This window comes from Megascapheus bottae, chromosome 13 (genome assembly GCF_031878675.1).
Source record: "Megascapheus bottae isolate mThoBot1 chromosome 13, mThoBot2.hap1, whole genome shotgun sequence".
Taxonomy (NCBI): Eukaryota; Metazoa; Chordata; class Mammalia; order Rodentia; family Geomyidae; genus Megascapheus; species Megascapheus bottae.
This window is the reverse complement of record NC_143521.1, coordinates 8,567,655-8,593,532: the sequence shown is the minus strand read 5'-3', so window position 1 is coordinate 8,593,532 and position 25,878 is coordinate 8,567,655. Positions and strand designations below refer to the sequence as shown.

General features: G+C 38.9%; 1 pseudogene; it reads right to left on the bottom strand.

Moving 5' to 3' along the window:
• The window catches only part of LOC150055487 (pre-mRNA-splicing factor 38A pseudogene), a 90,763-nt pseudogene extending 69,806 nt beyond the window's left edge, over positions 1-20,957 (bottom strand).
• Between the last annotated feature and the right edge of the window lie 4,921 nt (positions 20,958-25,878).

Here is a 25,878-nt window from a genome sequence, read left to right as displayed (position 1 = left end):
GTGTAAACATGTGTTTTGACTATATGTATGTGTGTGTGTGTGTGTGTGTGTGTGTATAAAGCATGTATATCTTGTCAATTAGTTCCTTATAATAGCATGAATGTGATTTTTTTTTTTTTTTGCCAGTCCTGGGGCTTAAACTCAGGGCATGAGCACTGTCCTTGGGATTTCTCAAGGCGAGCGTTCTACCACTTGAGCCACAACACCACTTCTGGCTTTTTCTGTGTATGTGTTAACCAGCATTTCATGCATACTAGGCATTCTACCGATATGCCAAACTCCTGGCCCCTAATTGTGAAACTTATAATTCCCAAACCACACATTTGTGAGGATTTTTCTATGTTCTGTTAGCCAGGACTAACACACATCTAATGTATCCTGGAGAACTGGTGGCAGGTGGCAGAAACGTAAGTCCAGCATTTGAGAGCCTGAGCAAGGGGATCATGAGGGATCATGAAGTTCAAGGCCAACTTTCACCATATAGGAAATTCAAGGTTAGCCTGGGCTACATGGTGAAAGCCTATCCTGCCCGCCCAACCCCCCCCCCAAAAAATGTTTCAGGTCTGAATCTACTGACATGAATAAAAAGTATTTGTGGGCCAGGAGTTTGGCCTAGTGGTAGATTGCTTGCCTAGCATGAACAAAGACCAGGGTTCGATTCTTCAATACCACATACATAGAAAACACAGAAGTGGTGTTGTGGCTCAAGTGGTAGAGTGCTAGGCTTGAGGGAAAAGCCCAAGGACAATGCTCAGGCCCTGAGTTCAAGCTCCAGGATGGGCAAAAAATATGTATATTTATCCCAATGCCCTACTGCAAATGAATGGATACAGAAAATGTGGTATATATATATACAATGGAATTCTACATAGCCAACAGACAAGATAAAATAATGGCACTTGAAGGGAAGTAGATGAATCTAGAGCAAATCATGTTGAATGAGACAAGTCAAGACCAAAGGAACAAAAGGTGCATGGTATCCTTAATATGTAGATATTAGATCCAAACAGTACGAGAGAGAGGACTCAATATTTGCATACCCAATGCTATGGACATGATATTGAAAATATAAACATAACTACATAGACATAAAAACCTATGACTCTATAGACATAGTTTTATTTCATAAATGAATATGTATCTATGATATACAAACCCTTAGCCTAATTTTTATTATGTTCTAAAAACTAAGTGCCAGTGATGGTATATAGAGATTCCCTTCTTGAACACTCATTTGTTAAACATGTCATTTGAAATATGATGTAAAAATCAATGTTAATAAATTATTTAATAAATATATATATATGTAAGAAATCACTAGGAGAAAATTGCATATCACCAAAGGGTATGACGTGTTCCTACTTAATGCTCCTGTTTAAGAATGCTAAGAATGTATGTGCATTCTAAACATGATTGATTAGAAATAGTTACATAAATAATGATAAACACAATAAATATTGTTTTCCTTTCTATGTTTTCTGAATTCCTGGATGGGTATTACTTTAGTAACAGGGAAGGGGAAGAAGAAAAGGAAAGCATTACAGAGAAATAAAAACACCATAATGAAAGTCAGGCACAGCTGGCTCACAACTCTAATCCTAGCTATTCAGGAGAATGAGATCTGAGGATCATGGTTGGAAGCCAACCCTGGCAAGAAAGTCTGTGAGACTCGTTTTGGTTTTGGTTTTGGTTTTGGTTTTGGTTTTGGTTTTGGATTTGGTTTTGGTTTTGGATTTGGTTTTGGTTTTGTGCTTGCTTTGTTGTTGGCTTTTTTTTTGGGGGGGGGCTGTTCTGGGCTTGAACTCAGGGCCTGAGCACTGTCCTTGAACTTTCTCCAGGCTAGAGCTCTACCACTTGAGCCTCAGCACCACTTCAGGCTTTTTCTATATATATGTTGTACCAAGGAATCAAACCTGGTTTTTCATGTATACTAGGCAAGCACTCTACCACTAGGCCAATCTCCCAGCCCTCAATGAGACTCTTAACTCCAGTTAAGTATTCTAAGAAGCCAGAAGTTGTGCTGTGGATCAAGTGGTAAAGAACTAACCCTGAAACTCAGGGGCAGTGCCCAAGCCCTGAGTTCAAGCCCCCAGGACTGGGAGAAAAATAAAGAATTGTCAATAGAGACATGTAAGTCAAGGAAACCTTAAAATGTATTGGCTATACTTACTAAAACCAGATTCAGATAAAATTTTAAACTGTAACAGGGCAGGGAGCTTGGCCTAGTGGTAGAGTGCTTGCCTAGCATGCACGAAGACCTGGTTCAATTCCTCAGTACCAAATCCATAGAAAAAGCCAAAAATTGGCTGTAGCTCAAGTGGCAGAGTGCTAGTCTTGTGGAAAAAGCCCAAGGACAGTGCTCAGGCCCTGAGTTCAAGCCCTGGGACTAGCAAGAAAAAAAATTTTTTAAACTGTAACATAAAGTTTCACTTGCATAGAAAAACCTTCATTGCTGAGCAATGCCAACTGGAGATGAGATGTGTCATTGAGTTTGCATGTGTACAGCATGGTGTGTGTGTGTGTGTGTGTGTGTGTGTGTGTGTGTGTGTGTGTGTGTGTGTGTCTTTTCCTTCTAAGCTGCCTAAGCTGTTTGATTTATATAGAGAAGTTTTCATCTACAGACCAATGTCCTAATTTATTCCAAGCCTGTACTGAACTGCTTAAATCTCTATTCTTACTTTGCTAACAGAGTTGAGTTCACAGAGTAACTCCTACTTCAACAGTTTCTCTTCAAAGGAAATTATTTTTGCATGACATATATACCTAAGCCATATGCTTCTTTTAGCCACAAAGCACATGTCACAGGGATATTATATTTCACAATTGAAATTTCAAGCTTCAAGCAGCTCATATTTCATAGGTGTGTATATATATATATATATTTCTGTTCACTTAAAGCAAAAAAAAAAAGATGATGTACAAAGGACTTTATCTTTGCTAAGTAGTCTCAGTCTTTACTGACAACCAGTACACATAAAGTAAATCAGATACAAATCCAGTCAGGAGAAAACAAAGAAAGCACATTTCCAGAGGTCTACTTGGGAGTCTTCCCTGGAGGCTGGTAAGTGCAGATGGACTCTGTTCTGAAAGATCTGCAGCCTGGAAAAGAGCTTGCACCAAGCTTTTAAAGACAAAAATCACATGCTTAGGTGGAGACCAAGTTTAACAAAAGCAGATCATATTTGGGCATACTCAGGTACAAGCTCAGGTATCAGCAGAACTTCTCCATCTAGGGAAGACAACGAACGCCTCAGTCTTCCAATAAAGGGGATAGCTTAGCCGTTACTCAGAGGCAGACGAGTCTCCATTTCAGGAGGTAATCAAGGCAGAATCAGAGGGTTTTCTTGCAAAGCTTTCCTAAGGCCAAGACATCCACATTTCTCTGTAGCAAAGCTCTCCTAGCAAAGCTCACCTAGAGCTAGGTATCTGCGTCCAGTGAATGGCCTCTCTCACCTCTGAGGCTTTTCAGCAATGGGTGAAGAGCTACTCTACCCAGCAAGAGGCACCAGGATCGGGGAAGAAACTATGTACACTCAGCCTCCTCACTCCAAAGGTATTTTCCGTATCAATCAAAAGCCTTGTACCTTTCAAACCCAAGCTAATTTACCATGAAGACCCTTGTGATTTAGGAAACATAGGCTAAGAAGTGTCAATCAGATCTGAAACTCGGTAGGAGACTGAGAAGCAACAAGATGGGCAAGTAGCCTATTCAAGAAGCACTGGAGGCCCCTCTATTGTCCTTCTCTCCTGGATGACCCCTGCTGATTTCTCCTGCCTCATCGGTGAACTAAAAGGGCAGTGATATCCACTAGGAATTTGAAAAAAAACATTAATTTAATCTCCAGGCACAAAAGGGAAGTCTGTAACATTTCAGTATGGATTCTGAAACAAGAGGTTCAGCAAAAAGATTTACAGTAGAAAATACTGATGGAAACCTAAAAATTAATGCTTTGTTTTCCCATTTTATCTTTGGTTATTTGATCACAAAAAGCTGAAATTTTCCAAGTAAAATGACAGTTAGGGTAAGGAATGCTGATAGAGAGATATGGTCTGCTTGAGTTGAATATAACAGGGCTAATAATAACCCTTAAAATGTGATTTTTTCCAAAGGAAGGAAGGAAGGAAGGAAGGAAGGAAGGAAGGAAGGAAGGAAGGAAGGAAGGAAATTTTAAAAATGTGATTTTCCAACTCATGTAAATTCTTCAAATATTTTACAGTAATTCCTGTTTACATATTTATTCTGAAATCATATATATTATATATACATATGTGTGTGTTTAATCTTTACAACAACTACTCCACAATGCTACTGTCCTATGTCAAAGAAAACTAACACAGAGCTTAATTACCTTTTCTAAGAACATACATTCCTAATAGATATTAATAGTTTATTGCATTGGCCTTAAATCTTTGACTCTTTTTAGGAATAAAATATTATCTCCACAGTTGTCTATGTTATTCCTTACTGATTTAATTTCTTCCTAAACAAGGCACTATACTAAAGCTGGCATATACTTTCTGCTATAATTTTATGTCTAACATACATAGCAAGGCAGAAATAATATTTATTAGCTTTGTGTGGATTATTCTGGAACTGTTTTTTTTTCACTCTGTTTTAGTGCCATACAGCTGTTTTAAATTATACAAATCCAATACGTTCATTCAACTGCTTGATGATATTCCATTTCATAAACATGCCATTTTTTAAGTATACCTTGCCTTAATGGCACATATTTGGGATGTTTCTACATTTTTTCAGTATTAAAAACAATGTGACTGAGCGATTTCCAATACAACTGGAAGAACCTTAGAAGCCAATAGACCTTGCTAATAAGTCAAAAGCTAAACAAAATAAAAATCAGCTTTTCTCATCTGTCAGAATGATGGGGTCACATGGGACAATGACACAGGCATAAGAGGGATGAATCAAGAACACATGCTTATTGTAAGGCACTCACAGTATCTCTAATGCAATAGTGTGTTATTTAAAAGTGAACTTGGTCAGGACACCAGTTGCTCTCACCTGTAATTCTAGCTATTCAGGAGGCTGAGATCTGAAAATAAAGGTTCAAAGCCAGCCTGGGCACAAAAGAACCTGAGTCTCTTATCTCCAATTAACCTCTAGAAAATGTAAAGTGGAGCTGTGGCTCAAGGGTAGGGTGGTCGCCTTGAGCTGAAGAGCTCAAGGATAGCACCCAGGCCCAGTTTAAGCCCCATGACCCACTTAAAAAAAAAATGAGATTAGATTAACTGTAAATGTCTATTGCAAACTCCACAGCAACTACTAAAAAGGAAAACAAAAACATGGTGGCAATGTCAAGTTCAAAGATAGCATAATCACGTATTTCATTATCATATCCAGTACATACCCTTTCACTTGTCTCTGAGTGCAATGATGGCATTTCTGAGTGGGGAGGTTGTCAGAGGCATCCTCCAGTCTGCTAGGTATGACTGTGCTAGTCCCCAAACTGGGCCTAACACAGGTGGTTCAAGTGACATCTGCCCCTTTTTCCATTCTCAGATTTTTATTCCCACCAAACTTTTACATTTGAGGATATGAAGCCATGTAGCTCATGTTAATTTACTACTTCCTAATGATTAGTACACTTAATTACCTTTCAATGTTTGTTAGTCTAAAATTCTATGAATTACCTGGTCATATTTTTGCTTATTTTTGTCTGATTTCATATCTTTGCTTATTTTTTATTATTGGTTTGTTGGTCTTTTTCATGCTAAGATTTAAGATTGTTTTATGCATCCTAGGTGAAAATTCTTGGTTAGGTCTATAATTATAAATATGTTCTCTGATGTTTTAGGACTCATCTTTTCATTTATTTATGATGCACCTTAAATTTCTGTAACATAAACTGTCCTTATTAAATGGAAGCAGATTATTTGTTAAAGTGTCCTGAAAAAACCAGGCCCTTGAGCTATATTTTCCTGTGTATAATTTCTTTTAATTTTTTGTTCAGTCCCTGAGCTTTTCTGCTCAAGGCTAGTGCTCTACTTCTTGAACCACAGCCCCATGTTCAGTTTTCTGGTGGATAAATGGAGATGAGTCTCATGGACTTTACTGCCCAGCTGGCTTCAAACACAATCCTCAGATCTCAGCCTCCTGAGTAGTAAGGACTATAGGTAGAGCTCCCAGGGCCCACTTATATTGCTTTTGATATTGTTGATCTCTTTTCTTTTCTTTCTTTCTTTCTTTTTTTTTCCCCAGCCCTGGGCTTGAGCTCAGGGCCTGAGCACTGTCCCTGGATGATTTCTTTTCTTTAATAGGTAATGTAGAGGCATAGAACAAAACTCAAAATGAACAATCTGATTAATGTAAATATCAAATTCCTTCTTTCTCTCCTTCAAAACACTCACTTACTATGCCCTGTACACATACTATATATTTATTTGTTTTTTTTTCTTTTTTGTTTGTTCACCTTTTTGGTCATGGGGCTTGAGATCTGGGCCTGGGCATTGTCCCAGAGCTCTTCAGCTCAAGGTTACCTCCCTACTCCTTGAGCCACAGCTCCACTACTGGTTTTCTAGTGGTTAATTGTAGGTAAGAGTCTAAAGGACTTTAGTAGGCAGGCTGGCTTTGAACTGTGATCCTCAGATCTCAGCCTCCTGAGTAGCTAGGATTATAGGTATAAGCCACCGTGCCTGCATATATATATGCCAGTCCTGGGCCTTAAACTCAGGGCCTGAGAACTGTCCTTGGACTTTCTCAAGGCTAGAGCTCTACCACTTGAGCCACAGCAGCACTTTTGGCTTCTTTCTATATATATAATATCGAGGAATCTTCGTGCATGCTAGGCAAGCATTCTACAACTAGACCAAACTCCCAGCCCTATGTTTTATATTTCTGAAGGTAAAACTTCATAAATAATTCTAAATGGGAAGAGGTATCAATGCTCAAGAAATAATGTACCCACTACCTAATGAATGTAACTATAACCCTGCTGTATATCACCCTGACAATAAAATACAATTAGGACATAGCTAGCAAGCTAAATTGAAAGCCCACAGAATGGGAGAAGATCTTCACTGACCATACAACAGACAAAGGCTTCATACCTAAAATATATTAACAGCTCAAAAAATTGAATCACTCCAGAACTAATCTCCAAAGAAACAACCATCCCATTAAAAGATGGGCCAAAGATTAAAGACAGTCTTCTCTGACGAACAAATAAGAATGGCCTAAAGATACATGAAGAAATACTCCACATCTCTGGCCATAAAAGAAATGCAAATCAAAACAACTCTGAAAATGGGGACCATGACATGTGAAAGGGTATCAATGTGTGGGAATTAAGGCACCATTTATCTGGCAAATATCATGTAACCCTTCTATTAATTACAATAAAAAATATATTAAAAAAAAAAACAACTCTGAGGTTCCACCTCTCTCCAGTTAGAATGGCCAGGATCAAGAAGTCTAATAACAAGAGATGCTGGAGGAAGGGCCGGGAGTTTGGCCTAGTGGTTAAAGTGCTTGCCTAGCATGCATGAAGACCCAGGTTCGATTCCTTGGTGCCACATACTTAGAAAAAGCCAGAAGTGATGCTGAGGCTCAAGTGGTAGAGCTCTAGCCTTGAGAAAAATCCAAGGACAGTGCTCAGGCCCTGAGCTCATGCCCAGGACTAGCAAAAAAAAAAAAAAAAAAAAAAAAAAAAAGAGATGCTGGAGGGGATGTGGCCAGGAGGGATCACTACTACACTGTTGATGGGAGTGTAAACTCGTTCAACTACTATGGAAAGCAGTATGGCAGTTCCTCAAAATATTAAACAAAGAGTTCACCTATGACCCAGCAATTCCACTACTTGGCATTTACCCAATCATCCAGAAACAAGGACATACTAAATCCACTAGCACAACAGATGTTCATTGCAGCACTATTTACCATAGCAAAGATATGGAACAAACTCAGATGCCCCTCAGTTGATGAGTGGATCAACAAGATGTGGTATTTATACACAATGGAATTCTATGCTGCCATCAGAAAGAATGACATTGCCCCATTTGTAAGGAAATGGAAACACTAAGAAAAAAATTATATTAAGTGAAGTAAGCCAGACTCAAAGGAACATAGGTTCATTTATAATAATCAGTAGAAACCTTGGGCTCTCCTAGCAGAGGTTTACAATAGCGCAAAACTTAATTACATAAGGTCATATAGGATGAGGCTAAATGAAAGGACCTCCAGGATATAGAAACAAAAGCCATATAATGTGTGATTGTTGTTCCTAATGTACTATGTTATTTCATCAAATTTGTTGTCCCTTGGTTATTTCATATTGTTACAGTATCTTACCTTGTTATCTGATATATTGTATATATATATATTTTTTTTTAATTTGGTTATTTGAAATAGGATAGGGAAGGGGGGAAAACAAGATGAGAGGAAGAGTGGGAGGAGGGAAATGAGGACAAAAACATGAGAAGGGGTAGCAATGTTTGTTAAGTGATGCACCTTCTATCTGGTAAATATAATATAACCCTTCTATTAATTACAATAAAAATATATTTTAAAAATAAATAAAATAGAATAAAATACAATTAAAATTAAATTTAAAAAAAGAACAGGCTAGAACAGACAAGATAAAATAATGGCATTCGCAGGGAAGTGGATGAATCTAGAGAGAATCATGTTGAGTGAGACAAGTCAAGACCTAAGGAACAAAAGGCGCATGGTATCCTTAATATGTGGCTATTAAATCCAAAGAGTACAAGAGCAAGGACTCAATAACTGCATACCCAAAGCTATGGACATGGTAATGGAAATATAAACATAACTATATAGACATAAAAATCTATGACTCTATAGACATAATGTTTTATTTCATAAATTAATATGTTTCTATGACATACAAACCCTTAGCCTAATTGTGATTAAGTTCTAAATACTAAATCCCAGTGATTGTAAATAGAGATTCCCCCTTGAACACTTGTTTGTTAAACTTGTCATTTAAAATGATGTAAAAATCAACTTTAATAAATCCTTTAAAAAAAAAAGAAAAAAATTAAAGACTTTTACTTAATGAAAAAAAAAAAGAGCAGGCTAGGATGTAGCTCAGTGGCAAAGTGCTGGCCTAGCACATGCAATGTCCTGGGTTCAATCCCCAGGGCCAAAAGAGAAAAGACCAAAAAAAAAATACAGTTTAATTTTTAAATTATAATATATATATATATATTTCCACAAAACAATATGAAACACTATGCAGTTCTTTATAGATTTCTTATATCGTATCTTTTAAAAAGAGTACATGCAGCCAGGCTCCAGTGACTTGTCTATAATACTAGCTACTCAGGACCTGAGATCTGTGGATCACACTTCAAAGCCAGCCTAGGCATGAAAGACGGTATGACTCATCTCCAATTAAACACCAGATAACTGGAAGTGGCACTGAGTCTCTAAGTGATAGAGTGCTAGCCTTGAACTGAAGCGCTCAGGGATAGTACTGAGGCCCAGAGTTGAAGTCCCATTGTTACAAGAATGAGCCCACCAACATAAATTTGAAGTTTATTAAGGTGTTGCAGAAGCTGGCCAGACAGGGACACCAAGCAGACTCAGAGGCTAACCCTGTGACCCCAATAGGGTTTATATGGGTAAACATTGAGGTGTGAGAGTTCCATTAACATGATAACATCAGCTCTTTTGAACTAAAGGACTTTTACAATGTAATCACATTGCAAAGGCTCTTTTGAACTCGGCAGGAGGTCAGGGGACATTCTTCCAAAAACAGGGTCTGGGGTTGAGTTAAAGAAAAACTGCAGTTTTATAGCATTCCTTAGTTCCCTGTAAGGGGTCAAATTGCTGGCTCAGTCTCCTGAGCTTTTTATTCTCAGGGCCCCTTACACCATAACAACAACAACAACAAAAAAGAGTATATGTATACTTGTAGCTCAACTACATTATGAGTAATTACAAATTACTTTATTTAACTTTATTTTTACATCTGCCTAAAATCCCATATTCACACTAGCCTAGAGAGTAAAATTACAAAATTACATCATAGGAAGTATGAGTCACAGTTCCTCTCTTTATTAGAAGCAAGTTAGTTGTCTTCCATAACTCAATTTCATTTTTAAAAAATACCAGTAATAGGACCGGGAGTTTGGCCTAGTGGAAGAGTGCTTGCCTAGGGTATCAATGTATGTGAATTAATGCACCTTCTATCTGGCAAATATCATGTAACCCTTTTACTAATTACAATTAAAAAAATAAAAGGTTCCAAATTCAAAAAAAAAAAAAAAAGAGTGCTTGCCTAGCATGCATGAAGACCCAGGTTCAATTCCTTGGTACCACATACATAGAAAAAAGCCGGAAGTGGTGTTGAGGCTCAAGTGGTAGAGTTCTAGCCCAGGAGTGGCAAAATAAATTTTAAAAAAAGCAATAATAAGGAGATGGGAGATTGAATATGATCTAAGCATTTCATATACATGCATGAGACTAATGAAATCCATTAAACATTGTCTTAAAAGGAAGTGATATCCCAGGCTTTAGTGGCTTATGCCTGTAATCCTTACCATAAAGGAGGCTGAAATAGAAAGGATCTCACATGGAGGCCAGCCTACCTAGAAAGTTCTGGAGACTCCATATCTAAAATAAGCTAAAGTGATTAAAAAAAAAAAAACAAAGGGGAGAAAAGGAGTGTTGCCTAGTGGTAGAGAGTGCTTGGCTAGCCATGATAGAAGCCCTGGTTTTGATTCCTCAGTACTGCATATACAGAAAAAGCCAAAGGTGGTGCTGTGGCTCAAGTGGTAGAGCTCTAGCCTTGAGAAAGTCCAAGGACAGTGCTCAGGCCGTGAGCTCAAGCCCAGGACTGGCAAAAAACAAAAAAAAGAAAGGGGCCGGGAGTTTGGCCTAGTGGTAGAGTGCTTGCCTAGCATGCACAAAGACCTGGGTTCAATTCCTTGGTACCACATACATAGAAAAAAGCCGGAAGTGGTGCTGAGACTCAAGTGGTAGAGCTCTAGCCTTGAGAAAGTCCAAGGACAGTGCTCAGGCCCTGAGCTCAAGCCCAGGACTGGCAAAAAAAAAATATTATGATCCATATGGTAATGGAAATACAAACATAACTATACAGACATAAAAACCTCTGACTCTATAGACATAATGTTTTATTTCATAAATTAATATGTTTCTATGATATACAAACCCTTAGCCTAATTTTGATTAAGTTCTAAATACTAAGTCCCAGTGATTGTAAATAGAGATTCCTTCCTTGAACACTTGTATGTTAAACTTGTCATTTAAAATATGATGTAAAAATCAACGTTCATAAATTCTTTAAAAAAAAATTATGATCCATAGATGGGAGCTTTAGGAAGACTTCAGCATCATCTCTGTTGAGAACCAAGTTGGAATAGGCCACTTTACAAGTTACACGATGATAATTTATGTCAATGTAAGATATGATCTGCCCTTAGAACAAAGAGTGTTGGACAGGTTGCTAGACCAAGTAATGCTGCAACTTCTGGAGCCTTAAGGTCTCACCACTGGGTAATGTAAGGAATACCTAAAGGAAAACCAATCCATCGTCCACTGACAAGATCTTCCCAATACTAATTATTCCAAGAAGATTGAGCATAAGTAGTAGAAATGAAGTTAGATAGAATAAGGAAAATGAGGTACAGTCAGCTGACAACAAATACAGGAGATATTCTTACATGTACTCCCCTTAAGATTAAGGGAACAAAAGTCATCTTAGGGGAAATGAAGCTGGATAACTTAAGGAAACTGAAGCCTGGTAAATGCAACTCAAAAATAGAGTATTTAGAAGTGCTGTCTTTTCTTCAAAGAGAGACAACAGAATGTACTTCTTCCAGAGGGATGCATATCTCACCCAACTTAACAGCTAACTTATAGAAGGTAGGCCTTCCTGAAAAAACTTAAGCTACCTGCCCAAAATACAGATAACAGAGTGCCTCCTTGTCTCAAGCTTCTGTTTATGGCAGGATTCATCTTCTTACTTGGAAACTCAAAGCAACACCAGGTGTAATTAGAGCAAAGACAAGCACCTCTCATTGCATAACATTGAAACTAGACCCCCTGCCTTTACCCTATAAACACCCCAGCAGCTCAAGGAGCTGAGTGCTTCTCTGTCTCCCTATGAGAGCACCCACACTCTGTAAGAGTGTGCCTGCCCCTGCCTTTCTGTTGGTTTGCTTTTTGTCTATTTGTCTGATTGCCTGTTTGTTTATTTACTCAATAAAGCTCTGCCAAGTTTTCTTACCCTAGTGACTTGTCCAGAAATTTTAATTGAAGTCAAGGACCCTAAGTGAAGAGTTCCTATATTTAAAGGGAAACTTCACTAAACCCCACCTCTGTGCCTTGACATAAAGTCTGTAATGAATATGTCCCATTGGGAGATAGACAGACAGACAGACAGACAGACAGACAGACAGATAGATGCTTTAATCATTTCTTAAGAGAGGAAAGAGAAAAATTAAGCGTCAATCAGAGAAGCCATTCTTTCTCCAGACTGGGCACACAGGAAGGAACAGAGACAACTCTTCACTCCCAAACACCAAATGTAGCTTATGCTGCTGTCTTTGATGCTACTGCATCTTTTAGAGCACTTCGAAGGCTAAGAAGCAAAGAAAATTGTAAATAATGAAAATTCTCCACCAATGAAGTCTTTGATGGCTGAGCTATAGGTGGGGCAGGGGGCGGAGAGGAACAATTTTCTAAAAGCCAGACAAGGAAATTCAGTGGATATATCAATCAGTCCAACATAAGGCCCTGGAATACCAAAAGAAAATAATAGCTAACTTGTGATTTTAGCAAAAAAAAAAAAATTCTACTTTGCAGATTTGTTAGCTACTTTCCTGTTCCAACTTCCATGACTGTGAAAGTCACACAAGGAGGTATAACTATATTTCACAGAAGCGATTCTTGTTTTAAGTCTGCCCTTAATATAAGGCAACCAACAGAGAAAATACTATTTAATAAGACATCTGGCTTCTAAATGAAGATCCACCTCAGTTTTATTCTAAAGTAATTTTGATTTGATTGTAATATAAAGTTGATGTCATTTGGAGTTTCCTGTCCCAGAAAATTATGATTAGAGAGAAAATAAGAATATTAAAATATTTTCATGTTACAAGATCATACTTTTATACAAAACATGACAAGTCTGAACATTAACATCTTCTAAGTGTTTAACTTATTTTATATACAAAAATATATTTGATTTAACTAAAATGAATAAGATACCTGCTTTATTCTACACTGTCATTTAATTTAGTATTCATCTATTTCCTTCTTTGTAACTTATTTATTTTCTCCTACATTAATCTTTTCACATATACCTCCTGTTAAATGGAACTTCTTTGTCTTATTCCCATTTCATCTGCCCTATGCTTCCTTTTTTCCTTTTCTTTCATCCAATATCTTCTTACAACCAGACAGAAATGGAAAGCTCTGGATGTGAAGTAGGAGTTACTTTGCATAGACAAAGGAAGATCATTTTCAGAAAGAGGTTTCCAGTTAAGAATTTTATCATATAAGAGACACTAAAGATGACACAAACAAAACAGAAGAAAGAAAAATACCAAAATAAACCAAAGCAAAAATCAGTTTCCAGGTACATAGCTCGGCAGGAGGGCATAATCAGCTCTGGCCTTCATTCCCAGCCCCACAAAAACAAAAGCAAGGCAGGGAGCCTTAAAATCTACAACATAAAGATCATGATCATTTCATGACCATTTTACCATTTGTAAAATGTTTGCTAACATTTTATTATGCATTAAGAATTAAAATATTTAACACAAAAATGACAATGAAAATATGACAGTATAGGGAAGTTATCATGAAGAGAATGGTGTATAAGCACTCTTCTCTTAGAAAATGAGAGCATGAAAACTGACTCAAGTGAAAACTTCATATCAAGGCTATCTTTTCTCAAAATTAGTGCCCTGTCATGCCTTCTTAAAATATACATGATGTTTCCTGAGTTTATGTTTAAAATGTAGAAATATATTTTCAATACAAAATAGGTTGTATGGAAAAAAAACTGTTTTCTTAATCTATGAAACATTTCACCATGCTGTAATATAGATTTTGCAAAATAAAATGGAGGACCATTTGCTAACATGCTGAAATGCAGCTGGCTTAATTAAAGTGCCTGAAAGATGGGTTGCCTGCAGCAGAAATTGTTTTGTAATTACTAGAATGCATCTGTTACATTTTGCTTTTGTTTATTAACAGATGAAGCCAGGTGATTTCTCGGTATCTCTCTAATGTGAAATCAAGAAGGATGATTGTAGAAAAACTAAAAATGTAAATAAAATGAGTAAAACTCAGACATAATTCAAAATTTTGCCTTTGTATAAAATTACAATTATTTGCTTTGTAAGTATTGAAGCGATTTACTGTGAGTTACGGGGAATATTTCATAACACCATTCATCAGAAATAAACCAATTGTCAAATAAACTTATTGTATGTACCAAATTGAGTTAGGGTACAAGAAACTGAGTGCTTCATATATCAAATTCTAATATTATTTCATCTGGTTTAGTCTTTGAATGATCGAACATTCCAAGTTAAAGAGATTTCCTTTTTTTGAACAGTAGAATGGTAAGAAATACACAAATTTATCTTCATGATAGTTCATTTTAGTTGATTTTAAGCATGTTTTGTCAATGGACTCATATTATATCTTCCATAATTTTGTTTTTCTACTCTGCTTTTCAAGCTAGTGAAAGCAACTCTGTGTGGTATTTGTGGTTCTTGTTACAATGTTTTCAATATGGATAGTATTTGATTATTAGTAGTTTACACAGACATTTGTGAACATCTAAGCTGAGTGGTTTATCATTTTGTCCACACATTGAGTTCTTTTTAATTCAAATTGTAAGGGGAAAGAAAAGATAGAGCCGAAGACTGAAAACCAAAGGCAAGACAAAGAAATAAGTAAAGGCATTATACAATATTCAAGAATTGGGCTGGTGAGGTGGCTCACGCCTGTAATCCTACCTACTCATGAGGCTGAGATCTGAGGTTCGTGGTTCAAAGCCAGCCCAGGCTCTAAAGTCCGTGAGATCTTATCTCCAATGGACAATCAAAAGTGGCACTGTGGCTCAAGGGTAGGGCTTGAGCTGAAGAACTCAGAGACAGCACCTAGGCCCAGGGGTAGGGCAGTAGGCTTGAGTTGAAGAGTTCAGGGACAGCGCCCAGGCCCAGAGTTCAAGTCCCACGACCAGGGAGGAAAAAAAGAATTGGCATTTTTATTTATAAGTCACTTATATTTGGCAATAAAAATGCTGCTCCTTTAGAAATTCTTCATAGGACAGGTGGAAACTTTGACCATCTCTAATGTCTTTGTTTAGAATTCGTGGTTCTAGAATATATTAAAACCACAGATGGCTCTACTTGTTGGTTAGAGCTGGAGTGTCTGAATGAATAGCACTTACCAATATTGCCTTAGAGATAGCTGAATCTTTATACATATCCCCTTCTACCCGGGAAGGGGGAGAGAGAAGAAAAGAGCTATTTCAAAATAAAAAGAATGCAGTTTGTAGCCATGTGACTCAAAATTCATTCTCATAACCCCTGAAGGAATTCAGTTTGTCAGCACAGTTTTGAAAACAAAGATTTTTTTTTTTTAACCATGAAAGTCGAAAGAAAAAAAATCTTTCAGTAATTGATTTTAAAACTATTGTTCCTGAAATAAGGATACTAAATCTAAGTAGCATGCCTGGTTCTTACAGTCATCCACCTACCTAGCTGGGTGATGGAGCTTTTCACTGAGCTCCAAAAACCTGCAGATGCTTAGCTCCAGGAGAGCTAAGAGTGCTCTGCTTCAGAGAGCATGTAGATGTCATACTGTGTAGCCCCAGGACAGTTTGGCTTGTCCCTGAATTTTCCCCTTCTGCTTTTGTTAGGTTGGGTCTTCACCCCAAACATGTTTTTTGTCTTTAAAACTTTAGCTACTCAGAAGGCTGAGATCTGAGGATACCAGTTCAAAGCCAGCTTGGGCACTAAAAAGCCCCTGAGACTCTTATCACCAATTAATCACCAAAAAACTGGAAGCGGGGCTGTGGCTCAAGGGGTAGAGCAGTAGCCTTGAGCTGAAGAGCTCAGCGACAGTGCCCAGGCCCAGAGTTCAAGATCCATGACAGACCAAAAAAAAAAAAAAATGTCAGTGTCTTTCCAAACCATTGTGTGACCCCAGCTGTGACCCTTAATGAATCCTTCCAGAAGTCTTTCTGCAGTGGAGAGCTAAGTGTTTAAGGAAATTTACTTGTTCTTAAAGCTAAGCAGCCACTTTGCCCATGAAAGTGAAGAGAAAGGTTTAAAGACAACCATGTACTGCTAGAAACAGATGCCTAAGAGTGTGGTTGTCTTACAATTTTAAGAAGACAAGAAATTCAAATTAATCCCAGCAGCCATCTGTTAGAAACTGCCAGTCAGGAAAGCAAGGCAATAAAGTACTGTCTGTTCAGCTCTGGGTTGCTTGATTTCTTGAAGTTGGTAGCACTTTTAGCTATTTCTCTTTACAATTTAAAGCCAAATGGGAATAAATCATGGCTAAAGGAAAGCCATAAGAAACAAGTCATAATGCAAGAAAAGACAGAAATAGTTCAGTTTCACAGAAAAAAAAAACAACTTCTTAGGAAATTTTCTTCACATACAATTAAGTAAGATATTTCAAAAAGAAAGATTATTTTATATTTCAAGAAGAAAGTTTATTTTAAATAACTTAATGCTGGAGTTGTTTATCCCTCAAAAATTAATTTTAACATGGACATTTTATTTGCTAAAAGGCAAACTCTTACCTCATTCCTTTGTGGAGAAACAAGACATGCAAGTATTGCATAGATCTAAATGCATAGCACAGGGCTATGTGATGATGAGCTGTTAATTGAACATTTTTAATGCCATCAAAGCTTACTGCTGGGGGATTTCATTTTATCAGTACAATGTACACTGTCTATAGAATGACATGCTGTATTTTCAGTGTCCCAAGAGCTAATCTCATTTTCCTTAACTCTTCCTACTTTCTTCTAATTATGACATATTTGGGAATGACTCACAGGAATGAAGAACAGAAGAAGAAACCCCTTTCATCCTGAAAGAACATGCCTTGTTCTAACAATATGAAGTTATAAACAGGCTTTAACAAACAAACGCGCGCACACACACACACACACACACACACACACACACGACTGGAAACATTTACAAATTCAACCTTCCAGACATAACTGTAACATATCATAATCACCTCCTTAAATTGCTCATCTCACCTGAATGTGTCAAAATTTGACACATGCACCCCAAGAAAATGAGGCAGGGGCTCTGAGGCATTCTAGATTATGTCTGGTGAGAACAAAAACTAAAATATTAAAATAAGATAAAAATCCCTGCTACCTAGTTGAAGAGTTCGGTGTATACAATTCCTTGCTCATTAATTTTTACACACCTTTCTTTTTCATTTCTGTATGCATATGGCATGTGATATCCAGCTTTCCAAAGAGCTCATTCTTAGGTTTAGTGAGTATAAGATGGTGGCAGGGGTTAAAATGTGCAAATGCCGGCAGCAGTACATCCTCCCTCTAAGCTGTCAAAACACTTAAATTGAGTCCCTGTCATCCCTTTCTCCTTCCAACCCTCCCCGCTCAGTGCCCCAGCACGGATCCTTTGTCAAAGAGGGAGACATTGTCAGATTAGCAAACTCAACCTTTCTTGTGCTGATTATCTTGTAAGTTTCTTTATGTCTGATTTTTCAGAATCCTGGCTGATTCTTTTGAGTCTGATTGGATGAAAATGGCTTGTCTTTTAAGTCAGTTCACTATTTAAGGTTGGTTTTAGCTATGTTCTTAACAAATGCAAATAACTAGACAATGAGTAGACCAAGCAGGTTGCAGATAAGCAAGAATACAGAGTAAATAGTAACCTGGAAGCTTCACTGAGCACATTGCTGAAATCATAAATGTATACAAGGAAACAAAGGCATAAAATAAACACCAAGCCATAGACATCAGCTTAATGTTAGAAGTAATTATAAAGAATTACATATGTATTTTACAATAAATAGCATTTCCTTATTCACACATTATTAATGTGTGTATATGTATTGAACAGCAAGTGGTCAAGAACCAGACTCTGTGGCTCAAATGTATTGTATCTTCACACAGCAAGGGTGCATTGCCTGCTACTGTGGGATAAAAGTGTGGCCCTTAGACATCTCACTGCCTAGTGTGCAAAAGAAAGCCAGTAAACACTTGTGAAATGAGATTAGATACACCAGTACACAATTACAAAGGTATCTAAGAAAGCATGCAATTATAATGGGGGAGTTTGGGGTGTTAATCAAAGAGGGCGTTGGAAAAACAAGGCTAAAAAATTTTTAATTGTATTGAACAAGAAGTTACCCATAAGTCAAAAGATATAGGGCTGGGAGTTTGGCCTACTAGTAGAGTGCTTGCCTAGCATGCACGAAGACCCAGGTTCAATTCCTCAGTACCACGTTCTTAGAAAAATGCCAGAAATGGTGCTACAGCTCTCTCTAGTGGTAGAGTGCTAGCCTTGAGAAAACCCACGGACAGTGTTCAGGCTCTGAGCTCAAGCCCCAGAACTGACAAAAAAAAAAAAAAAAAAAGAAAGAGGGGGGAAAACCAAGACGGGTGGGGGGTGTGGGTATCAATGTATGTGAATTAATGCACCTTCTATCTGGCAAATATCATGTAACCCTTTTACTAATTACAATAAAAAAACATGCAAAAATAAATAAATAAATAAATAAATAAATAAGAAAAAGAAAAAGATCCAGATGGGAAGAAGAGAAACAGAGGCAGTGTTCTAGGCCAAGAAAGCAACTTTACAATCCACCATGGAAGAACTCTGTCATTAAAACTCAGGTGAGGTCAAAAAGTTGGAAGTGGAGCTGTGGCTCAAGTGGTAGAGCACTAGCCTTGAGCACAAAAAGCTCAGAGACAGGGCTCAGGATCAGATTTCAAGCCCCACTATTGGAACCTGCACCCTCCACCTCACCCCTCCCAAAAAGCCCCTCAGGGAAAGGGAGGAGACAAGGAAGGCAAGATTTGGGATGTCACACTCAAGAAAGAAGGTAGCACTTAACACTGAAACTATACGCTTCCATTTGGTTTAAATTTTTGTTGACTCACTTTCAGTATTTCAGATCTGCTGAGTATCACTTTTGATTATAAATAAAATGGTAGCTATATTGGGCCGGAGTTTGGCCTAGTGGTTAAAGTGCTTGCCTAGCATGCATGAAGACCCGGGTTCGATTCCTCGGTACCACATATATAGAAAAAAGCCGGAAGTGGTGCTGAGGCTCAAGTGGTAGAGCTCTAGCCTTGAGAAAGTCCAAGGACAGTGCTCAGGCCCTGAGCTCAAGCCCAGGACTGGCAAAAAAAAAAAAATGGTAGCTATCACAGTCTCTCATTTGGCATAAATTAAATATGTAATAAATTTTTATTTTGAATACCCTTTTATATATATTTCATATAAAATATGAATACATCTTAGCACTATTTGAAAAAGAAAGAAAGAGGGTAGCTGAAGAAATATGACATATTGAAATGGAGTGGCTTGTACAGAAATTCTTACTCTGCAAGCAAAGCCAAGAACCCTAAATGAAGCTTCACTAAGCCTCACCTCCATTAAACCTCACCTGTCCAGTGACACCACCATATTCAGCTATACTCATCACTCTTCATGGTTACGAAAAGGTCATCCTCCCCCTTTTCTATTCCTAGAAAGGACACCTGGGAAGTGGAGGTGAGGTCAAGTGGTTCCATCAGCCTGGAACAAAAAAGTCAATACCAGAATACATACATGCATTCATACATACAAACTTGCATACACACACAGAATGACTGAACAGAAGGGACATGAGACCAAAGCATAGTCAATGGGGCCTGGAATTGAAAATCATTTCAAAAGATATGAGAAAGGGTATCAATGTATGTGAAATAATGCACCTTCTATCTGGAGAATATAATGTAACCCTTCTATTAATTACAATTAAAAAAATATATGATAAAAAAAGAATGCTGGGGGCTGGAGTTTGGCCTAGTGGTAGAGTGCTTGCCTAGCATGCACGAAGGCCTAGGTTTGATTCCTCAGTACCACATACATAGAAAAAAGCTGGAAGTGGTGCTGTGGCTCAAGTGGTAGAGTTCTAGCTTTGAGAAAATCTGACTACAGTGCTCAGGCCCTGAGTTCAAGCCCCAGGACAGGCAAAAAAAAAAAAAAAAAAGAAGAAGAAGAATGAATGATGAGCGAAATATCTGGCTAACCATCACTTGACACAACATGAAATAAGGTGGGAAAAGCTGCTCATTAAATGCAGATGCCCAGCCTCAAGGTGAGCAGGAAGGGCTCTGTTTATGAAAAAAACAAAGCTTTACCTATAAAGATTAAGGTCTGGCCATATCTCTTGGTGGAAGGTGAAGCCCCCCTCCCCCAGGTGACAGTTGGTGCCTACATCCCTGGAGACAGGGATGGGCACTGGGCTGGTAGGTTACTAGGCCTGTCCATCCAATACCTGGGACAAGGAGCTTCCTGTGACCCTGCCCCATGACCTGAGCCTATTTAAGCCTGAACCAGAGTAGGCACCAGTGTGCCTGCCATGCCATGTGTCTCCATGTTTGGGTTGGTCCTATATCCTGTCTCATGGCTGTTCTCTGGTTAACATGATGTCCCAATTCAATGCTCCTTCAGAGCTGAATTGGCTTGTTAAGATTATATCTGTGGTTTCTGTCATCTCTGGCCTGTTTCCTGACTGTACTGAGTGTGTTTTCTGGCTTCTGGACTTCGGGACAAGAGTCATTGGTCTTTTAATAAAGACTCCAAGATTCAAACCTGCAAAGATTGGCTTCTGTATATTCTTGCCTTGTAGCAAACACCAATTTGCTTTCATCATAAGACTTCAGGGAACCTGATGTAAGCAGACTTGACAAAGCAATTTGACCCAGGGCACTCATGGCTCACACCTGAAATCTAGCTACTCAGGGGCTGAGATCTAAAGGACTGTGATTTAAAGTCTGACTATGCAATGAACTCCATAAGACTTCATTTCCAAAATAGCCAGCAAAAATTCAGACTAGAGGTATGGCTCAAGTTGTAAAGTTCTAGCTGAGCAAGTATACCAAGAATGTGCAAGACCTTGAGTTTCAACCCCAGTGATGGAACAGAAAAGATGAATTCATTTTTTTTTTTTGCCAGTGCTGGGCCTTGAACTCAGGGCCTGAACATTGTCCTTGGGCTTATTCAAGGCTAGAACTCTACCACTTGAGTCACAGCACCATTTCTGGCTTTTTTCTATGTATGTGGTACCGAAGAATTGAACCTGGGTCTTCATGCATGCTAGGCAAGCACTCTACCACTAGGCCAAACTCCCAGCCCTTTGATTTCATTTCTTAACTTTCACTTTTAGATGCTACCCACCATAATAATAACATTAAGAGTGTGTGAAAGTCACCTTTGTGGAGTCAAATGACTTGCCCAAAATAAGGCCATCCTAGAACAACCAGCCTAGAGACAAGGCAAGAGCTGATCTCCAACACTTGAGCAAGCTCAGCCAAAATCAGCCAAACCCATCCACTGAGAGCCTCTTAAAGAATGATTAATAAAGCTAGGCAGTGGCTCATACCTGTAATCCTAGCTACTAAGAAGGCTGAGAACTGAGGATCAAAATTCAAAGCCAGCCCAGGCACAAAAAGACCATGAGACTCTCATCTCCAAGGGTAGGATCATAGCCTTGAGCTAAAGAGCTCAGGGACAATGCCCAGGCCCAGGAATGGGGCGGTAGCCTTGAGCTGAAGAGCTCAGTGACAGCACCCAGGCCAAGAGTTCAAGCCCCAGGACCCACAAAAAAAAAGAATGATTAATAATTGTCACATGAAGCCACTAAATTTTGTGGTAGTCTACCACATAACTAACTTTGACAAATATATAATATATACATAGTAAATAATATGAATTACATAATGAAAAGTGATATGAGGGGCCAGGAATTTGGCTAGTAGTAGAGTGCTTGCCTAGGATGCACAAAGATCCGAATTCGATTCCTCGGTACCATATACATAGAGAAAAAGCCAGAAGGGGCCAGGAGTTTAGCCTAGTGGTAGAGTGCTTGCCTAGCACGCACAAAGGCCAGGGTTCGATTCCTCGGTACCACATACATACGAAAAAAAAAAAAAAAAAGCCGGAATAGTGCTGAGGCTCAAGTGGTAGAGCTCTAGCCTTGAGAAAGTCCAAGGACAGTGCTCAGGCCCTGAGCTCAAGGCCCAGGACTGGCAAAAAAAAAAAAAAAGTGATATGATTTAAAATATTAGATAAATGTTATAAAAATAAACCACATACAAAACAAAGCCATTGCAAAATGATATTCATTTTATTGAAATCTAATGCTAAGACGAAATTGGGGAGTTAAAGGCAGAAAAGAGGAAGGAATTGGAACAGGAAAATGATGGGTTCCAGCATAGAGTAAAGAGAACTCCTTTTTAGACTATCATTTTTTTTTGTTTGTTTTTTGTTTTTTTGTTTTTTGCCAGTCCTGGGCTTGAGCTCAGGGCCTGAGCACTGTCCTTGGACTTTCTCAAGGCTAGAGCTCTACCACTTGAGCCTCAGCACCACTTCCGGCTTTTTTCTATGTATGTGGTGCCAAGGAATTGAACCCGGGTCTTCATGCATGCTAGGCAAGCACTTTAACCTCTAGGCCAAACTCCCGGCCCCTAGACTATCATTTTAATAATCTGTTGCAATGCCCTCAGTTTTTCTGACAAATATTCTGTACTGTCTCTAACAGAATATTCCTTCAGCCACCTGCATCTCTGTCCTTACCATACTATTGCTGTAAGTCACAGCTCTATATGAATTCAGATGTACCAAAATCAGGCAGTAATTCAGTTCCACTTCTGAATCACGGCTGCATCCATGATCCAAGAAAACATGGAAATTTCTCAGTCTGGAGCAGAGACCTTGGCAACATCCCATGTGATGTTGGTTTTTCAGGCAAGCTAAATGCAATAAGTACAAGATTATGAAGGCTTCTATACTCAGATTTCAAAAGAAAGTCTGGGGAGCCAATCAATAGGTGACAAGATTGGAGCATGCAGGCAGCTATTGAAAGGATGATGTATGAAGCTGTGAGGGAGAAGCTACAGTAATGTAGTTTCCCAGGATATTGGAGATGCTAGAACCATTATGTATCAACCAAAGAAAGCCATAAGCAGTGAACTCAGCCAGCCCAAGAAAGAGACCATGTGGACTGAAAATGGCCAAACTGTAAGGGCAGGGCTGTCGAAGCCCATCAGAGCTCGGTTCTTGACATCACACACCCTCTGATGTCAGATCTACAGGATTTGGAATTTCTCAGACTAGAGTTTGGTCTTGCTTTGGTCCCATCATCCTTTCTCCACTCAGATTCTCCCATTTAGAAATGGGAATGCTTACTCTGTATGCTTCTTTTTGGAAGTTTGTGACTTGTTTTTATAGTTTACAGGAGCTTATGTTAAGAGTTTGCCTTGAGTGTCAGAGGAAACTTTAGGACTTGGTTTTCTGAACAATGTTGAAACTGTTAAGACTTAAGGGAATTAGATTAAAGAACTTAAGGAAATTGCATTACAAAATGGCATTATAAGTAGAATGAGAGATTGTAGGAGTAGAAGTAAAAAGAAAATGCCTCTCAGGACAAGTGAACAGTAGTGGATATTTGATCAGATTTTGTCCTTTCTGCCAGTCTTGGGCCTTGAACTCAGGGCCTGAGCACTGTCCTTTTGCTTTCTCAATGCTAAAGCTCTACCACTTGAGCCATAGCACCAATTTCAGCTTTTTCTATGTATGTGGTACTGAAGAATCAAACCCGGGTCTTCATACATGCTAGCCAAGCACTCTACCACTAGGCCAAACTCCCGGCCCCTTGATCAGATGCTTTATCACTACAACAAGAAAGCTGACTAGCACACATGCAGAAAAAGGAGAAGAGACAACTAATACCAATGACTTTGGATCACAGTATTTTGACATTATGCCAACATTCTAATGCACCTTGAATTCCTTTGCACGAGTTTTTTTTTTCATTTGTGGATACTATAATATTAAGAAAATAAACCTGAGTATCAGATTCCAAATGTGAACAAAGAAAAATAGCATTAAAAGAGGAAGACAACAATTATCGTGGCAAAAAGATTCATTCATATAAGAATCATCACTGGATGCAAACTTCAAGGAGGATTTTTTTTTTTACCAGTCCTGGGGCTTGAACTCAGGGCTTGAGCACTGTCCTTGGGCTTTCTCAATACTAGAACTCTACCATTTGAGCCACAGCCCCACTTCTGGCTTTTTCTATGTATGCAGTACTGAGGAATCGAACCAAGGTCTTCACTCGTGTTAGACAAGCACTCTACCACTAGGCCAAACTCCTGACCCAGGGAGGAATTTTGATATGGAGCAAGATAATATGCACAGGATTATATCTAAGATGTCTCTCCACACACAACATAGTAGTTAAAAGAAGGTACTAGGGCCAGTGCTGTGGCTCATGTCTGTAATCCTAGCTACTCAGGAGGCTGAGATCTGAGGATCAAAGTTCAAAGCCAACCCCGGGCACAAAAGGACCTGAGACTCTTATCTCCAATTAACTTCTAGAAAATGAGAAGTGGGGCTTGGCTCAAGAGTAGGGTGGTAGCCTTGAGCTGAAGAGCTCAGGGACAGTGCCCAGGCCCAGGAGTAGAGTGGTAGCCTTGAACTGAAGAGCTCAAGGACAGCTCTCAGGCCTAGTTCAAGCCCCTTGACACACACAAAAAAAAGAAGGTACTAGGGCCAGGTGCCATGGCTCATGCCTGTAATCCTAGGCACTCAGAAGGCTAAGATCTGAGGATCTTGGTTCAAAGACAGCCTAGGCACTAAAGACTGTCAGATTCTTATCTCCAATTAATCACTAGAAAATGGGAAGTGGGGCTATGGCTCCAGGGGTAAGGCAGTAGCCTTGAGCCGAAGAGCTCAGAAGAAAACGCCCAGTCCCAGAGTTCAAGCCCGATGAAGAAAGAAAGAAAGAAAGAAAGAAAGAAAGAAAGAAAGAAAGAAAGAAAGAAAGAAAGAAAGGAAGGAAGGAAGGAAGGAAGGATGATCAAATTAGCATCACCATTAAGGAGCAGACATCTTGTCCTAAAACATGGACTTGGCAAAAGATGTAACAATGATGCCATATGGAGTTAGAAAGGTCTAAATCTAATCATTAGGAGACATTAGAAAAACTCAAAGTAATTAGCATTGTATAAGGTAGCTTGTGTCCTTTGCAAGTGTGGGTGTCAGCTGAGCACTTGTGTCTCATGCCTGTAGTCCCTAGCTACTCTGGAGACTGAGAGCTGAGGATCACCATTAGAAGCCAATCTGACAGGAAAGTAAGACTCTTATTTCCAACTATCACCATAGAGCTGGAAAATGAAGCTATGGCCCAGATGGTAGGATGCCAGCCTTGAGTGACAATCCTCAAATACAGCAACCAGACTCTGAGTTCAAGTCCTAGGCCAGGCAAAATAAAATAAAAATAAAAATAGATGTCATGAAAGATAAAGAAAAGCTGACTGGGAGAGAGTGAAGAAAGGAGTAACATTGTCCAAAAGGAAATGTGTGCTTTAGTGGGCGCAGTGGCTCACACCTGTAATCCTAGCTACTCAGGAGCCTGAGATCTGAGGATCAAGGTTCAAAGCCAGTCCAGGCACAATAGGATCTGAGACTCATCTCCAATTAACCTCTAGAAAACTGGAAGTGGGGCTTGCTTCAAGGGTAGGGTGGTAGCCTTGAGCTGAAGAGCTCAGGGATGGTGCCCAGGCCCAGGGGTAGGGCAGTAGCCTTGAACTGAAGAGCTCAGGGACAGTGCCCAGTTCAAGCCCCAAGACC